Consider the following 16,478-nt stretch of genomic DNA (forward strand, 5'->3'; position numbering starts at 1 on the left):
ACATCATATGTGGTCATTGGAAAGGAAATTGAATTCTCTACAATTTTTGTCTCATGAAAAAATGTCATAGGATCAATAGTTCGAAAGTTATATCCATTCAAAGACCCGGTTCAAATTTCTATTTTCATACAAAATTTTGAAATTTAAAAAATGGCAATAACTTTTGAACCATTGGTCCCATGGATTTTTTCAAAGACACAAAAATTGTAGATCGGTTAATTTCTTTTCCAAAAACCATATATTAAGTCTATATTTATGAGATACTTTGTGAGATATCGATAGTCAAAGTTATAAGTGATTTGATATTAAAAATAATCATGATTTATATTTATTACCAAATAAATAATAATAATAATGTCGTGTAATGCAACAAGTAATTGTACAAGTTATGATTGGTTAATGCAAAAACGCCTCTCACTTAATATTACACGCCTCTCTATTTATCAATGTCTCTAATCTCGTCTCCGATTAGAATAATAATCGTTTTTATTAAAATTTAAGTAAAAATAAAAATTTTTCGTTTTTTTTTTTTCGTATTGCAATTAGTTATTAATATAATCGATAAATTAAAAATTTAATAATTAATAGTACACTTGAGATAGTGAGATAGCGATTTAAAAATGAAAATGGAATTTAATCTCAGCAAAATGTAAAAATATCTAATATCCGTGTTGTTATCAGTGTAAAAAAAATAATTAACGATCTAATGATCGATAGTTAAATAAATAAATAAAAATAAAAAAAAATTACGAGATCGCGACTGATAGACTGAGACATTCACTCGCATCAACTCGTATTATATTATGTCGGATAAAATCTAATCCTATATGTCGCGTTCGCGTGCATTACACCAGCTATTTTAAACTTTAAGTGCTACTGTCATTACACTATCGTATAATATATCTGTGATTACATTGTCTTCATACATTGATTAATTAGACTGTACATGATATTGCAGATTTTATTTTTTTTTATTAAAATTGTGAAATGGGAATTTTGGTTTTTGTATTCATTTTTAGGAAGTTTAGGAACTGAGGACCGATATCTTGAAAGCTAATAAAAATATGATAAATTTTGAAGATACGTTTTTTATAGTAAATTTTGTAAGAAAAAAAATGAGCCCTCAGATGAGTGATTATGATAATTAGATACCGAGATATCAAATTTTAAAAGATTAAATCCTAAATACGATTTCGTGTTCAAAAACTTTGATAACGTGATTAAACTCAAATATCTTGAAAAGTAATAAAAATATAAAAAATTTTATAGACATATTTTTTATAGTAAATTTTTTAAAGAAAAAAATAAGCCCTTAGATAAGTGACGAGCAACCTGCAGCCACTACGTGACTACCCAAATATCACTACCAAATTTATAAAATACGCAGAAAAAAAGGATTTCTTGCCGCAACAAAATTTAAATTTGCACCAAGAAATTTTATGCATTATCAATTATATACAAAAATTATCTTGGGGCGAGAAAAGATTTTTTTGGTCGAGAAACAATTCCTTGCACCAAGTAATTTTTTCTAGTTCTAAATAAATTCTTGTTTTCAATTTACGATGCAAAGTATTTCTTGGGGTAAGTAAAAATTTTTATCAGGCGAGTAAAGATTTTTTGTATCAATGAATCCTTTTTTTTTCTATGCACACTTTTTTGGCTTTGAGAAGCTTCCTAAAACCAAAAAGGAGTATTAAATTCTGTCATTTTGGAATAAGTAACGCGATATAAATAATATAGCTATATATTCAGTGACATTCAGTCATATTTAGTGACAGAATAATTAAAGTATTAATTTATTTAAAGAAAATAAATACGATCGTCTTTTTTCTCGCGTAATTTGAATGTAATTTGAATGATATAGATAAATCTATTTATCTCAATACTTTGCAATTAAAAAGAGTTTAAACTATGAAAAGGCACAACAAGACCTATCTAATGACACCAATTTCAATAACATTAACTAATTCTGTCATATAGATATGGCGGGAACAAAATTTTCCTTATTCTCTTAATAATATAGATAATGATAATAATGTACCGAGATATCGAGTCTTTTAATATTAATAAGGAAACATTTTTCAATTTTTGATTATCTCGATTGGAAATTCGATATTTTTAAAATAAATAGCAATGAAAACATGATTGTAATTGTTCTTTTGTACTTAATTTTTAAACTGTATGATAAAAAGTTGCAGTTTAAAATAAACAATCCATGAAAAAAGTTAACTTCCAAAAAACTGTTTTTCTTTATTTGTTTGTTGGGTTTTTTGTTGTTGTGTAGTGTTTAAGACTCAATACTCATGAATAAAATGTTTCTTTTAAAGACATAAATCGTATTGAAAGACTGGCAGGTTTAACAGCTCAATTTGAAATAAAAGACGGAACTTTGTTTTCTATTTTAAAGAGATGATTCCACGTGGGCAGGTTCGCGAAATTATTCTTAGTAAGGTATTATGTTAAACAAGAGATTTAACATAACAATGTTATGAAAGGGAAGGATAAACATTCAAAGGCCAGAGAATGCAAATCAATTGACTGAAATAATTTTTTAAGAACTTGGGAATTATAAAAAAAAAAGAAACATTTTTAAAAAGATGATTATTTTTTTTTTAATTTGAAAAATTTATAACTTTTAAATAAACAGACTTTGATTACTTTTGATGAATTTATTTAAAAGATCAAACTTTTTGCCACAATTTTCATAATTTTATTACCACGTTTTTATTATAAGTTCCCGAGGTATTGACTATCGATCCTTATTACACATGAAAGAAGCGGTTAAAATGGACTCATTTTAACACTGGTGCGGTGCTAAAACGAATTCGCACTGGTGTAGAGGTAGTAATTAGCGGTGGTATTGAACCAGTGTTAAAACGGTGTGAATGCGGAATAAATTACCTCCGATCGGAGTTTAAGGGTATGAGTATGTCTTTTAAGATCTACAAAGAAAAAAATAATCCTTAGTAGCATTGTTTTTAGCAACCCGGGTCAAAAATAAAAATTGATTTAAACTTGGTTTACCAAGTCGAAAAGAGGAGCCGTTTTTCATAAGACAAACTCGACTTTTTTTTACGGAGATATGAAACACATTTAGTTTTCGCCTTGGTTCAGACTTAACTGGCTTACTTAGTCACGATTTAAGACGAAAAAGTCAAGATCAAGTCGAAATTAACTTGGTTTGGACTTTTTCAACTTAAATTTTAAGACGAAAAAGTCAAAACTAAGGTGAAATAATTTTTATATATTAAGGCGAAAGTAAGACGAATAAATGACTTTTTTTCGACTTGATTTAGCAAGTCAAAAGTAAGGTGAATGACTATCGTGCTCGAAGTAAAGACTAATAAGTTCAAACTAAGATCAAAAAATACGAATAAGTTGAAACCAAGATGAAAAAAGTTCAAAAAGTTGAAAAAAATTTGATTTAAGTCGAAAAAGTCGAGATCGTATCGAAAAATCGTCGGCAAATCGATAACTTCAAAAGAAAATAAGGTTAAGCGAGCCTGAATCAAGTTTTATTTTTGACCCTGGAAGTTACTTGACGAATGTCCTTCAGCAAGTTTCTTACCGTAGATTTAAACAAGACTTGAAGAAGATGTATGTCTACTATATATCAATGTTAGGTCAGAGTTGCTGCAGAATTGCTTAAGATATCGGGTTTCTTTTTCCCCTAATCACTTTAAAATCAACCCTGGTAACATTGAATTAAGGAAGTTACATGACGAATGTCCTTCAGCAAATTTCTTACGGTAGATTTAAAAAAGACCTCAAGAAGATGAATTTCATAAGTATACTTGCCAAAGATTTCATCAAGTTTTGCTTAAGATTCTTCTTAAAGACACACGGAAAAAAATTAATCGTGAATGCAACATGATGCAGTCTTGGTAAATAAACATGATGAAATCATGTTGCTGCCACATATTGTCATATAGCCGAAACATGACAAATCATGTTGCATTCACATGATTTTCTCATGTTACCGCAACATTATTATCATGTAGCCGAAACATGATTATCATGTGAATGCCACATGATTTTCTCATGTTACCGCAATATGACTATCATGTAACCGAAACATGACAAATCATGTGAATGCAACATGATTTCATCATGTTTATTTACCAAGACTGCATCATGTTGCATTCACGATTAATTTTTTTCCGTGTACGGAAATCTGCAGAAACAGTCTGCAGCAATTCTTAACCAATATGTCTACTATACATCAATGTTAGGTCAGAGTTGCTGCAGAATTCCTTAAGATATCGGGTTTCTTTTTCTCCGAATCACTCCAAGCAACACTCAGTACCTATAGCTGACCCAGTGGTCCTCATTTAAATTTAAAGTGCTACAAATTAATAATATTATCACTCGATAAAATTATATCGAAAATGTTTAGTGAGTGCCACTGAATTAACGAAGTAAGGGTGGCCATGTCCAGGTATCTTAAGCAATTCTGCAGCAAGTCTGAGCTAATGCATCATAACAGATTTACTTATCGCATCTTACGGAAGTATCTTGCCTCAGACTTGTCCAAGATTGATAATACAGACTTGCTGAAGATGAAAATACAGATTTACGTAAGAGTTCCCTAAGAATGCTACTAGAGACAATATTGCGTTAAAATTACGAAATTATTGTTAATTGAAATAAAAAAAATTTTATTATCCATAAAGTAAGAAATTGCACCTTCATTAAACTAAATAAAGTACATAAATTTTTGATGACTCGTTAAAATAAATATTTAGGAACAGTCATAATTATTTTTATTATAACTCTGTCTTTTTTCATGAGGTAATGACGGATTTAAAGATGATAAATTAATCATTGATTACTCAATTTTATTTTCCTCGCTAATTTAGTTTGCAGAGGGACTTGAATCAAAAATATCATATTATTAATTTGTGAAACAATAAAAAATGTTTTTTTGTATTTGAAACAAAATTCAACAGCTGATAGTTTAAAAATAAAACTACTTTCTTTCTATTCAAGACAACAAAGTCAAAGTACCGTTACTGGTGTTATTTTTACACCGTTTTCGGGGTTGAATTGAACACCAATAACTATAACGTCAGGATAACGTGGACATACCGTTTTTTTTTACAGTGTATAAATTTTCTTTATCCTATCGATACTTTCCATCTAAAAGTCTCCATAAAATCAACACAAATTACTCCGGCGTAATTTTTAGTAGTAAAATCACTTCTAAGTCCTTTTTCTAAGAACTCTATACCAGCAATTGATTATTTAAATTTATAGTGTTAAAAAAAAAAATAAAAATAGGAATCAATCGATTAAAATTCAAAAGAAATAAAATTCCTCGGGATAAATAATGATCGTAAGAATAATAACAATAAATAGTGATGATAATAAAATTTGATCTACATAATATGATAATTTAGTTGTTATAGATTTACCAAAGTGAAAGTATAGATTATAAAATCATAAATATATACATTTTTTTTTTCAATAAGTATTATAATAGTAACAGGATTAAATAAATATACGAGCAGGCAGAACGCCTACATGTTGGATGAATAGTACTAAAGCATAACTAACGTGCTTATAGTAAATCGTAAATGCCTTTAAACATGGTAATCATCAATGAATTATGTTTAAATGTCTCGTTGAAGCTTCTGTCCCAGTAATTTTAAGTACTTATATATTCATACACTCCTACTCACTAAATCCCTTGTTTATTTATTTGTTTGTAATTAAAATATCTATTTATCTAATTGCGTAATTTTATCATTTAATACACCTATCTTGATGCCTATTATTTATATTATTATTCTTGACCTCGTAATAATTAATAATTAAATAATAAATTCTGGTATTTTTATTTTGTAATTTGAATACTAAAGCTTGAGCTTCGATATCTTGATGAATAATACAAATATGATAAATTCTATAGATACATTTTTTGTAGTACATTTCATAGGGAAAAGAATAAGCCCTTAGATAAGTAATTATGGTAATTAGGTACCAAGATATCAAGTTTTGAGTCAGACTAAATTTTGTGTTTGGTTCGTCATAAATTTTTTGAGTATATATATTTATAATTACCAATAATATGATAAATTTTATAGATACATTCCTTGTAGCGAATTCAGTAAGGAAACAAGTGAGCCCTTAGATAAGTAATCGCGATAATTAGGTACCGAGATATCAAGTTTTAAAGTATTGAGCCAAACGAAATTTGGTGTTTTTGATTCTTTATCAATTTTTTGAGCTCATTTATATTCATAATTATTAAAAATATGATAAATTTTATGAATACATTCTTTGTAGCGAATTCAATAAGGAAAAAAATGAGCCCTTAGATAAGTAATTATGATAATTAGGTACCGAGAAATCAAGTTTAGAAGTATTGAGCCAAACGAAATTAGGTGTTTTTGATTCTTTATCAATTTTTTGAGCTCATTTATATTCATAATTATTAAAAATATGATAAATTTTTTGTAGAAACTTTAGTAAGGAAAAAAATAAGCGCTTAAAAAAGTAATTATGATAATTAGATACCGAGATATAGAATTTTCAACGCGATATCAAGTAAACAAAAAATTATAAACTTATTTAAATTAACTCAACACCTTTTTTTATTAGTAATAATTATAATAATAATAATAATTGTTTCAATTCAAAAAGTTGAATGATTAAGCCATAAAGTCAGATAGCAAATTGATAAATTGTTGGCAAACAAGTTAATTATCATAAATAAATAAACCGATCATCGATCAATCATATCAAGGAATAATTAAATACTAAAATGTTGAAATAATTATATTAATAAATATGAAAAAAAGTCAGTGCCGGATATGTGAGAAAATTAGTAGCTCATTGATAGATATAAAAAAATGATCAAGGATATGTGTTGGCGTTAGCAATCATTTAATACAATCAATCTTGTCAACACTGTGCTGTGCATGTCAATAGTCAATAGTCGATACTCAACAGTATAAGCGATTTTAAATTGACTAGATTGATATAACAATGACATTACAAGTTGCGTCTTTGTGTCTTTAGTCGTTGTCTTGTCATCGATAATTCTATTACACTTAACAACACTCTAGACAACATTTTTTTTTTTAATATATATGTCTACGACCAGACAATAGAAAATATAAAAGGCCAAAGGTGGGGCTTTAATTACTTTATTTATAAATATTTATCTAAATTGATTATGAAATCGATAGATTTTATTTTAGTATTGTTTAAAGTTTTTTATTTTTGTGGCTAAACTATTGAAAATATGAAAAAAATTGTATTAACAATTTTGAAGGAAATTGAATTCTCTATAAAAAAGGTATCTTTCAATTATCCTCTAGATCTTATAGTTTAGATACTAGAAATTATTGAAGTAAAAATCAAATTTTTATTAATATTTCATTTTTTCTCGTTTGACTTTAATATGATATTGTGGCTGAATTATGAGAGATACAACAAAAATGATAAGATATCGTTTTATAGGAAATTTAATTCTCTATAAAAAAAGTATATGCCAATTTTCGTCTAGATCTCATAGTTTAGATGCTAGGAATTATTTAAGTAAAAGTCAAATTTTTGTTAATATTTTTTTTTTTTTTTCGTTTGACTTAAAAATGATATTGTGGCTAAATCATGAGAGATACAACAAAAATGCCAAGAACTCTTTCTATAGAAAATTTAATTTTCTATAAAAAAGGTCCTTATCAATTTTGACGTAAGTTCAATAGTTTAGACGTTTTTATTTAAAATAAAATTTAAAATAATTTCGAGTGACCATCTTGCCCTTCCTATTGAATCAATAGTAAATAAAATTGTGCAAAAAATAAAACTTACTTAAATTTATATATTTTGTCCATGGTTCTCACGTTTTTTTTAAATTTCTGAAAAAATAAAAATATAAGTTTTAGTTATTGGCTTAAAAATGAATAATTTATGTATAAAATCAATAATTATAATTTTTATAAGCCTGATATATATAAGTATGGATAATCGTAATAAGTATTAAGTATGAGATTTGATCATGATCCTCAAGCTTAACTCACCAATAATTATATTGAGTTCAGTCTTGTGTATAGTAAATAAATGTAAAGATGAGTGAGTGTATGAGTGAGAGAGATAAAAGAGTTAATGAGAAAATTAGCATTCAAGTTTCACGGTATGTCCAACAACTAGGGGATTGCGCATCCAAGATCACAATCTAAATGTCACCGTACACAGTCGCGAGCAAGTTGCATCTGCATAAATACTGATTTCCGCTATAATCCATAATCTCACCGGCATCGGCAATCAACGTTGGTCAAGAAAGATAGAGCAATAAAAATTATATATATATATATATATATATAGATAGATAGAATTTTTTTTTTATACAGAAATATTTATACGGTATTTTGATTTTTTTTTTCTTCTACAAGTAATTTTATTGTCACCTATTTTTCCTCATTATAATTAATTTTATGTACTATAGGTTATCATATTTTACAGACGTTTTTTAGGAAACAAAAAAAAATTATATCAATATCTCGTGTGGAAAAAAATTTTTTCGACACCGAAATTCAAATTAGTTTCATTCCAAAATATATATACTTTGCTTTTCTACTGTAAAATTAAAACAAAAATAGTGACCAAATTGCAATCTATTTTATTAAATTTTTTAGACTTTTCCCTACATTTTCAAAAAAAATTTTTTGATATATCTCATTTAGTTCTTCAGAAAAAAATTTTTTTTTTTGTGAAAAAATTCAAATTTTCTTAATTTCCAAATATATATTAGTTTTTTTACAGTGAAATTAAAAAAAAAATTAGTTAGCGAATCGCAATCTATTTTGTTAAATTTTTTAGACTATTTTCTACATTTTCAGAAAAAATTTATATTAAATATATCATTTAATTCTCTAAAAAAAAATTTTTGTTAATAAAAAAGACTCAAATTTTTTGAATTCTCAAATATATGTACTTAGTTTTTCTACGGTAGGATTAAACGTGAAACAGTGAGTCCATCGAAATTTATTTTATGACATCTTTCAGACTTTCCTCGACATTTTCAAAAAAAAGTTTATTCGAAATCACTCATTTAATTCTCTAGAAAAAAATTATTTTTGAAAAGAAAATCAAATTCTTTTATTCCCAAATATATATTCGTTACTTGTCCGACTGTAAAATTAAAAAAAAGTAGTTATCGCATTGCAATTTGAGTTATTAAATTCTCCAGACTTTTCTCTAAATTTTCAAAAAAAAAATGTTTTCAAAAATTTATTTGATTCCCTATAAAAAAAAAAAAAAATCAGACTATTAAAATTAAAGAATCAAAATTCCGCGGATATAAAATTTCATCACATAATAAATCAATCGGAAATAGCAACTAAATTCTTACTTTCAAAACAATAAATACCAGGATAAACTTTAATCAGGCGCCATGTCAATCATTACTAATTTATATATATATATATATATTTACATATATAGCTATAAAATTTTCACGCGTCACGCGTCACTACCGACGTATTCACCTTTATTTATTATTACCATTATCATTATATTTATTATTGTTATAAAACTTGTATCTACTATACACCTTTTATGTTTTTTTTTATGTCTACTTATGTATTTTATGCGTGGTTTATCAATACGTGACACTCGGCAAATCTGACGGCCACTATAAATATATTAAGAATGTTTAAAATAAAAAAAAATGATAATTAAAAAATTGCAGTCTAATTTTAAATAATAACACATTTCCGTTTGTATTTATCAATTACTATTATCATTAGTTTTTAATTAACGTCATTAACAAAGTGATGAAATTCTATCAAAAATATTTATTTTTGTTTTCTTCTTATATTGCACGGAAAAAACAGAATATTAAACATTACTAAATAATAGTAAAAAGTAGAATCTGTTATCAATAATTAGTCCTATTCTGTACTAATGCAAAGTAGTTTACTAATTTTTGTAGATTCTTAAAAACTACTATCAATTATTTCAAAAAGTAAGTATAAATATAATTACTTTTAGGTATAAATACGTGACTTATTAGTGAAAATTAATCAATTTATGGCATACATCTATTAAAAAATAATTATTGGTCAAATTAAGAATCGCTATCTTAGATACTGATTTTTCCAGCCGAAAATTGCAAAAGTTACAAACTTTTATTTTATAAATTCGATATCACTGATCAATTATTAGCTTAAAATATCATTTATTCATCATTATAAATTAATTTACAATATACATAAATCGAATAAGTGGTAAATAATAAAATGAACAATTAGTATACTAGGTACTGATTTTTTGCTCATAAAAATACCGAAAACTTTCAACTCTTCATTTATAAATACTATCCCATTGACTAATAATTAATATAAAATGTTATTTATTCGTTATTATAAATTAATTTATTATATACATACATCGAATAGGTAGTAAATTTTTTTAATTTTCCTATGTTTATTTGAATAGTAATAAATAACTGTAGATATCAATTTATCGATTCTTTTTTCATATTAATTTTAATATACGAAATTACAAATTTTGCTCTTCTATGTGTCAAATTTTAATATAAATAATAGCCATTTTGTAATATATAATGATCCTGGTTTGATATTAGTAGACAAATATACTAATTTTAAGTCAAAATAAACTACAAACTATTAAAATTTTGAGCATTATTTTTTTCCGTGATGAGATCAAATTTTTAAAAATATTTTTTAGATGAAAATTTAAAGAACTGTAAATAAAAACTAAAAAATAAAAATAAACAAACGTGTTTATTCAGTAAAATATTTCTCACAGTAATTAAGAAAACTTTTTCTTTTTTTTTTTTTTTTAATTTTTACGGTTAAATTACAAAGGCAATTAGACACACCAAGTTAGACATTCAGCGTGTGTCTTAAGATTAAAAATACACATTAAAAAGATATGTTAAATATTTTTGCACGGATTTAATATGTAATCAGAAGACGACTTGTTGTGAGTATGTGACCTTCAGGAGAAATTCGAAACATCACGTTTGTATTAGTCGAGGTTAGTCGGATGTTAATTCAACATTCAAAAACTCCCTTCAAAATATTGTTATATATTTTTTTATTTTATTCGTCACCAAAAAAAAAATTTTCTTCATTTTTATTCACAACTATTTTTAAAAGTAAATAAAATTTTTAATTTTTAGTTCAAATTTAAATTCAAATATTCACCGAAAAATTTTGGTTGAAATAATTTTATATTTGTTAACTTAATTTAAAAAAACAATTCTGATGGTTCATTTTAGCCCCCCTCCCCCTTCGCTACCTAATTTGACTAATTAAAGTTGTAAAAAAAAAAAAAAAATTAATTTGCGATCGTGTCGTAAGAATTCTTTTTTCACTTCCGCAAATCAATAAAAAATAAAATTTATTATTTATTACTACTTACATACTTTGTAATCCCAATTACCAGTTTAATAAAACAAAAAGTATATAAAGCAAGTAAAATATATATATATATATATATATATATATATATATATATATATATATATATATATATATATATATATATATATATATATATATATTTAGTATTTAAATAAAAATAAAAAATAAAAAATTGACGAGACCTTGAAGGTAATTTGCGTTAATGAGTTGAGCAAACGTTAGTACAAGTAATACCAGTCTATGGCGCCAGAAATTTACCTGTACATTTATCTGTGTAAAAAAAAAAAAAAAAAATTTCGTCCATCAGAAATTTTCCTCTAGACATTTCAGTAATTTTCCATAATTTCTTTATTGTTTTTTTAAATTTATGAATGGAAAAAAATTATGAGAAAAAAAAATCGGTTAATTAAAGAAGAAAAATAATTTTAATTATAGATAATTATTTAATTAGATTTATCTATTAATTGATAATTATTTAATTACTGTCCTGAATAATTATTGATAATTATGGTAATTAAACAAGTTAAGTGTTGGATTAAAATAAATTATTTGTAAAATGTTTCGTGAAAAAATGAATTTTAAAAAAATTTATAGATAATAAATTTGCTGACGATTTAAATAATCGGCATGTTAACACTGGACACGTTTTACTTTTTATTATTTTTAATTTATAATTTAAGTGTAATAAATATGGCTATATATATTCAAATTATCCCTTGGGAATTTAACCATGTTTTAGTTTTATTTAGTGGGTGATTAAATTTTATTTGAATATATAATTATGAATTTTATTTTTTAGGATTTTATATTATGTGGGACACAGATTTTACTTTTTAATATTAATATCCGGGGTATTAAGGACAGATAAAAAAAAAATTTAAGTATGAAGTTTTGAAAAAAAAAAAAAAAAAAAAATCTAAATAATTTCTAAGAAAAATCAATGAAACATTTTGCGTAACTTGAATAATTATCAATTAAAAAAATATCTTAGCGAGTAATAAAAATTTATTGAGCGCCAGGATTTAATGGCGCCATATGATGATTAAATAAATAATATCTGACTGATAAATAGCCTGAAAAAATATTATTAATTTAATATCCTTTATGTATTATCGAAACAAATAATAAAACTTCGTCTTGAATATATATTTTTTTTTTATTATTATTATTAAATAAATTGAAAGAGAGTGATTGGGAATAAATACATGGCAATATTTATTTTAAACTCGGTGCCAAATAAATGTTTGTTTTATATTTATTTAAAATATAACGAGTTGTTAAAAGGATAATTATAATTTGAATGACAGATGGCGGAAAATATTTATATATATATATATTTTTTTTTATTTAAAAAAGATTGGAGATTTAAATTTGATGAGCGTGAAAGAAAGTTCTGAGTTGTGGAGTTAACTGTATTTTTTAATATGTATTTATATGTGTGTAATTATAAGTAGAACGTATATATATACATATGTATGTATGTATGTATGTATGTATGAAAGAGGAAATAAGGTGATGGACGCAAGTAATTTACATGTCGGATTATTATGAAATAGTATTTTGATCATACCTGTGTTATGTGCAAGAAATAAGTATACATATATATGTGATATGTATATATTTCTTATAATAAATAAGGATGGAAAAAGTGGATCATGGACTTACGAAATTGATTGAGATTTAAAGGTTTTGACGACAAGAATATCTGGGTTATTTATGAGATTAAATGAACGAATATGATGACAGAAAATTTTAGCATTGGGTACTTATATTTTTGACACTAATACGGAGAAATTATTCTCGTTTGAAATGTTATGGTGTCACAGTAAAGCTGGTCCATGTTGGCCACCTGACGGAAATTGAAATAAACACGCGAAAATTACCATGTCCATAGTAAAATTGACAACGATTAGAGTCATGTGGGGCAAGTATGCGCTGTGGGTGTGTGCGCAAACTCAATCATTTCGGACTGAAATGCATGAGGTTCGCGCACACTTACCCACTGTGCACACGAGTCTATATCACAAATTACTGCAACCACACGGAAAAAATTGTTTCGTAACCACAAGATAAGATAACTCGTGGTAGCAAATTTCTGTCTTAATAAATGAACAACGAAACGTTTATTGTGATTTCAATGTTTTCGTGAAGATGACAAATTGTTTGTTGCACTTAGAATTTGGTTTATAACTGTAACAAAACTGTTGTGTTACACTAAAAAATTGATTTCTTAAGTAACAAAAGGAGTTTGTTGCACTTAAAAAATTTGTTGTAATCATAAGCTAAGATTACTTACGGTAACAAGAGCCGGTTTTGATATACGGCGATATTTTTGTAATTTATATCATTACGAGTAAATTTAATTTTTTTACTATAACAAATTGATTTGTTGCCGTAAGCTAATCATGTTTGTCATCATAACAAAAACTATCGTTATCCGTCTTTTGTTCACTCTACAACTAAGTGTGTTACAAGTGTATTATTTCAACTCACATTAAATGTGTTCTACGTTTAAGGCCATAAGCAAAACAATTGTTTTTTGTAGTCACTTAAAACACATTTCACGGTGTGTTAAATATCTATAGAATGCTTATGGCGTTTCACTGTTATTATTTGGCAAGTGTTTAAATTTTGACTACACGGAAAAAAAAACTTTAAAAATTAGTGTTTGAAATTATACACCGCAACCCTGATGTCAATATAGGGAATTTTAACATTACAAACAATAAATTTTCGAACGCGTCATAAATTTTTAATGTTTAAGTTACGATTTTTAAAATTCAAATATTAATTTTTCCTGCATATAGACAATCAATTTAAATATTTATCCAATAATTACGCTTAAATTATAAATTAAAAAATTATTAATGAGAATGATAGTATTTACTCTCTAATCACGAACTAGTGAATATCACGTGACAACCCGGGTCAAAAAAATAACTCGATTTTTACTTTTCTGACTTATTTGACTTGGTTTTGACTTAATTAACTTAATTTTAACTGCTATAATTATTTTGACTTGAATATGACTTTTTCAATTTAGAAATTTAAGTCAACTAAGTCAAATCCAAGACAACGTGACTTTAATTTGACTTGGTTGGCGTAAATGGGTACTCAGTAAGACAACTAAGTCAAAAGCAAGTTAAAACCGAATGAATTTTCGTATCTTAAAATACGTACAGTTGTCTTACTGAGTACCCATTTACGCCAACCAAGTCAAATTAAAGTCACGTTGTCTTGGATTTGACTTAGTTGACTTAAATTTCTAAATTGAAAAAGTCATATTCGTCAAAATAATTAAAGCAGTCAAAATCACGTTAATTAAGTCAAAAGCAAGTCAAATAAGTCAGAAAAGTAAACATCAAGTTATTTTCTTGACCCAGTTAATCACGAACTAGTGAATATCATGTGACAATCACTATTTGGCAGTAAATAATCTCTTGCTGCCAGTGAAAAATATAAATCTATAAGTATATAAGTATATATCTATAAGTATATATATATAAGCCAACATGGTCCAGCTTTGCTACGACACCATAGCATTTAAAACGTTAATTATTTTAGTTAATTTGGGTGTCTAATTATTTTGGTGACTTAGTGTTCCGATGTTCATGCATGTTGTTTTTCAAACGTTGACATATTTAAAAAAGAAAATTCTTTTTTAGTCATCTTATTTTGCTGTCAAGAAAAAAAATCAAAGAATTTAAAAAATTTTTTGATAAAACTTTCTTCAGAATTAACATTCTCCAGATTTGAAAACCTTAAAATTTCACCGAGTAGAATTCCAATCCATCAGTCTAAAGTGAGTCAGATCCTAAGAAAATTCCATCGAAATTCTCAATATTAAATCTGCAGAATCTCAGTTACTCCCCGCAGAGAATACAAGATAAGATAAATAATATTTAAACCTCTTACCCTCCCAGGCCTGTACTATCTCTACAACTCACGTACACTCAACAAGTGTAATTGCTAAAGAATTTACCTCCACTATTTACCTCAACTCACACACACACACACAATAATACAACCAACCAACCAACCAACAGTTGAGAATAATTTATTACCGACCAATAAACATCAATGACTGCATTTAATTCTACATCTCTAAAACAATATTTAGTAATCACTCTTAGCTTTATTTGTTTTACTAGCTTGTTAACTAACTACCGCTTGACATATTATTATTAATTAACTCCGCAATAAACATACATATACATATATACGTACATATATTTTTCTTAACCCAACGCTGGTTTTTAATTATTTGCTTACAACTTAATAATTAAATAGAAATTTAAAAAAAAATCGTTGCCTACTTTTAATCAAATCGGAGTGCAGTCATTAATTATTATAATTATTCATGCAGTTAACTTTGTTAATTAATTATATTCGTCGCGACGTAATGAATATTTATCTAAAACAATTTTTTTTTTTTTATTACTATTTAAATTTTTTTTATAGACTTTGTTTTGACGCGAGGAATTTTTTTTTAACAAAAAAGAAAAAATAATGGAGTAGAAGGGAACAAAAGCTAGACATAATAAAAGTTATTGTTTTGCTTAGTCAAAACACCTGACATGTTTAATTTTATGAGGCTAAGTTTTTTTCATGTCACACGCTAAATTATTATTTATTTTTAGTTTTTAGCATTTTTTTCTCGGAATAGATTTAATATTTACGCAATTTTTTTTTTTACACACAAAAAAACAGATTACTTGAACCAAAAACAAATTTTGTTTTCCAAATTTTGTTCTCGAGTTAAGAGATGATAAAGCTCACACGCAAAAAAATAAATGATAAATTTTATTCGGATTTTCAATTGATTTTTATTGTTTGAACAATAAACCCCCATCAAAAAAGGTAATTCATAAATACTAGAATATTGAAAGCGAAAAAGTATAAGAATGATTCTCTAAAATATATTGATATGAAAAAAAAATAGTCACTCCTGGTCTTTAAATTTTATTGTTTGAAATGATAAAATACCTCATCTTGCCATATATATATAGTCGCGCATCAGTAATACTATAGATTAATTTTTTCACATACATTAAAAGCTTGCAAACACAAGTAAAATTT

General features: G+C 25.9%; 1 protein-coding gene across 3 annotated transcripts in view; it reads right to left on the reverse strand.

The window, feature by feature from the left end:
- LOC130672715 (uncharacterized) overlaps window positions 1–16,478 on the reverse strand; it is a 51,429-nt gene that overhangs the window by 7,200 nt on the left and 27,751 nt on the right. For 2 of the 3 annotated variants that reach the window (XM_057477415.1, XM_057477414.1), the window contains one exon: window positions 7,819–7,865. The gene's annotated coding sequence lies outside the window, so the exon portion shown is untranslated. Of the gene's footprint in view, window positions 1–7,818; window positions 7,866–8,027; window positions 8,202–16,478 lie in introns of those variants that run through there. The other variant, XM_057477416.1, reaches the window with a different exon arrangement.

Source organism: Microplitis mediator, chromosome 8, assembly GCF_029852145.1.
Source record: "Microplitis mediator isolate UGA2020A chromosome 8, iyMicMedi2.1, whole genome shotgun sequence".
NCBI lineage: Eukaryota > Metazoa > Arthropoda > Insecta > Hymenoptera > Braconidae > Microplitis > Microplitis mediator.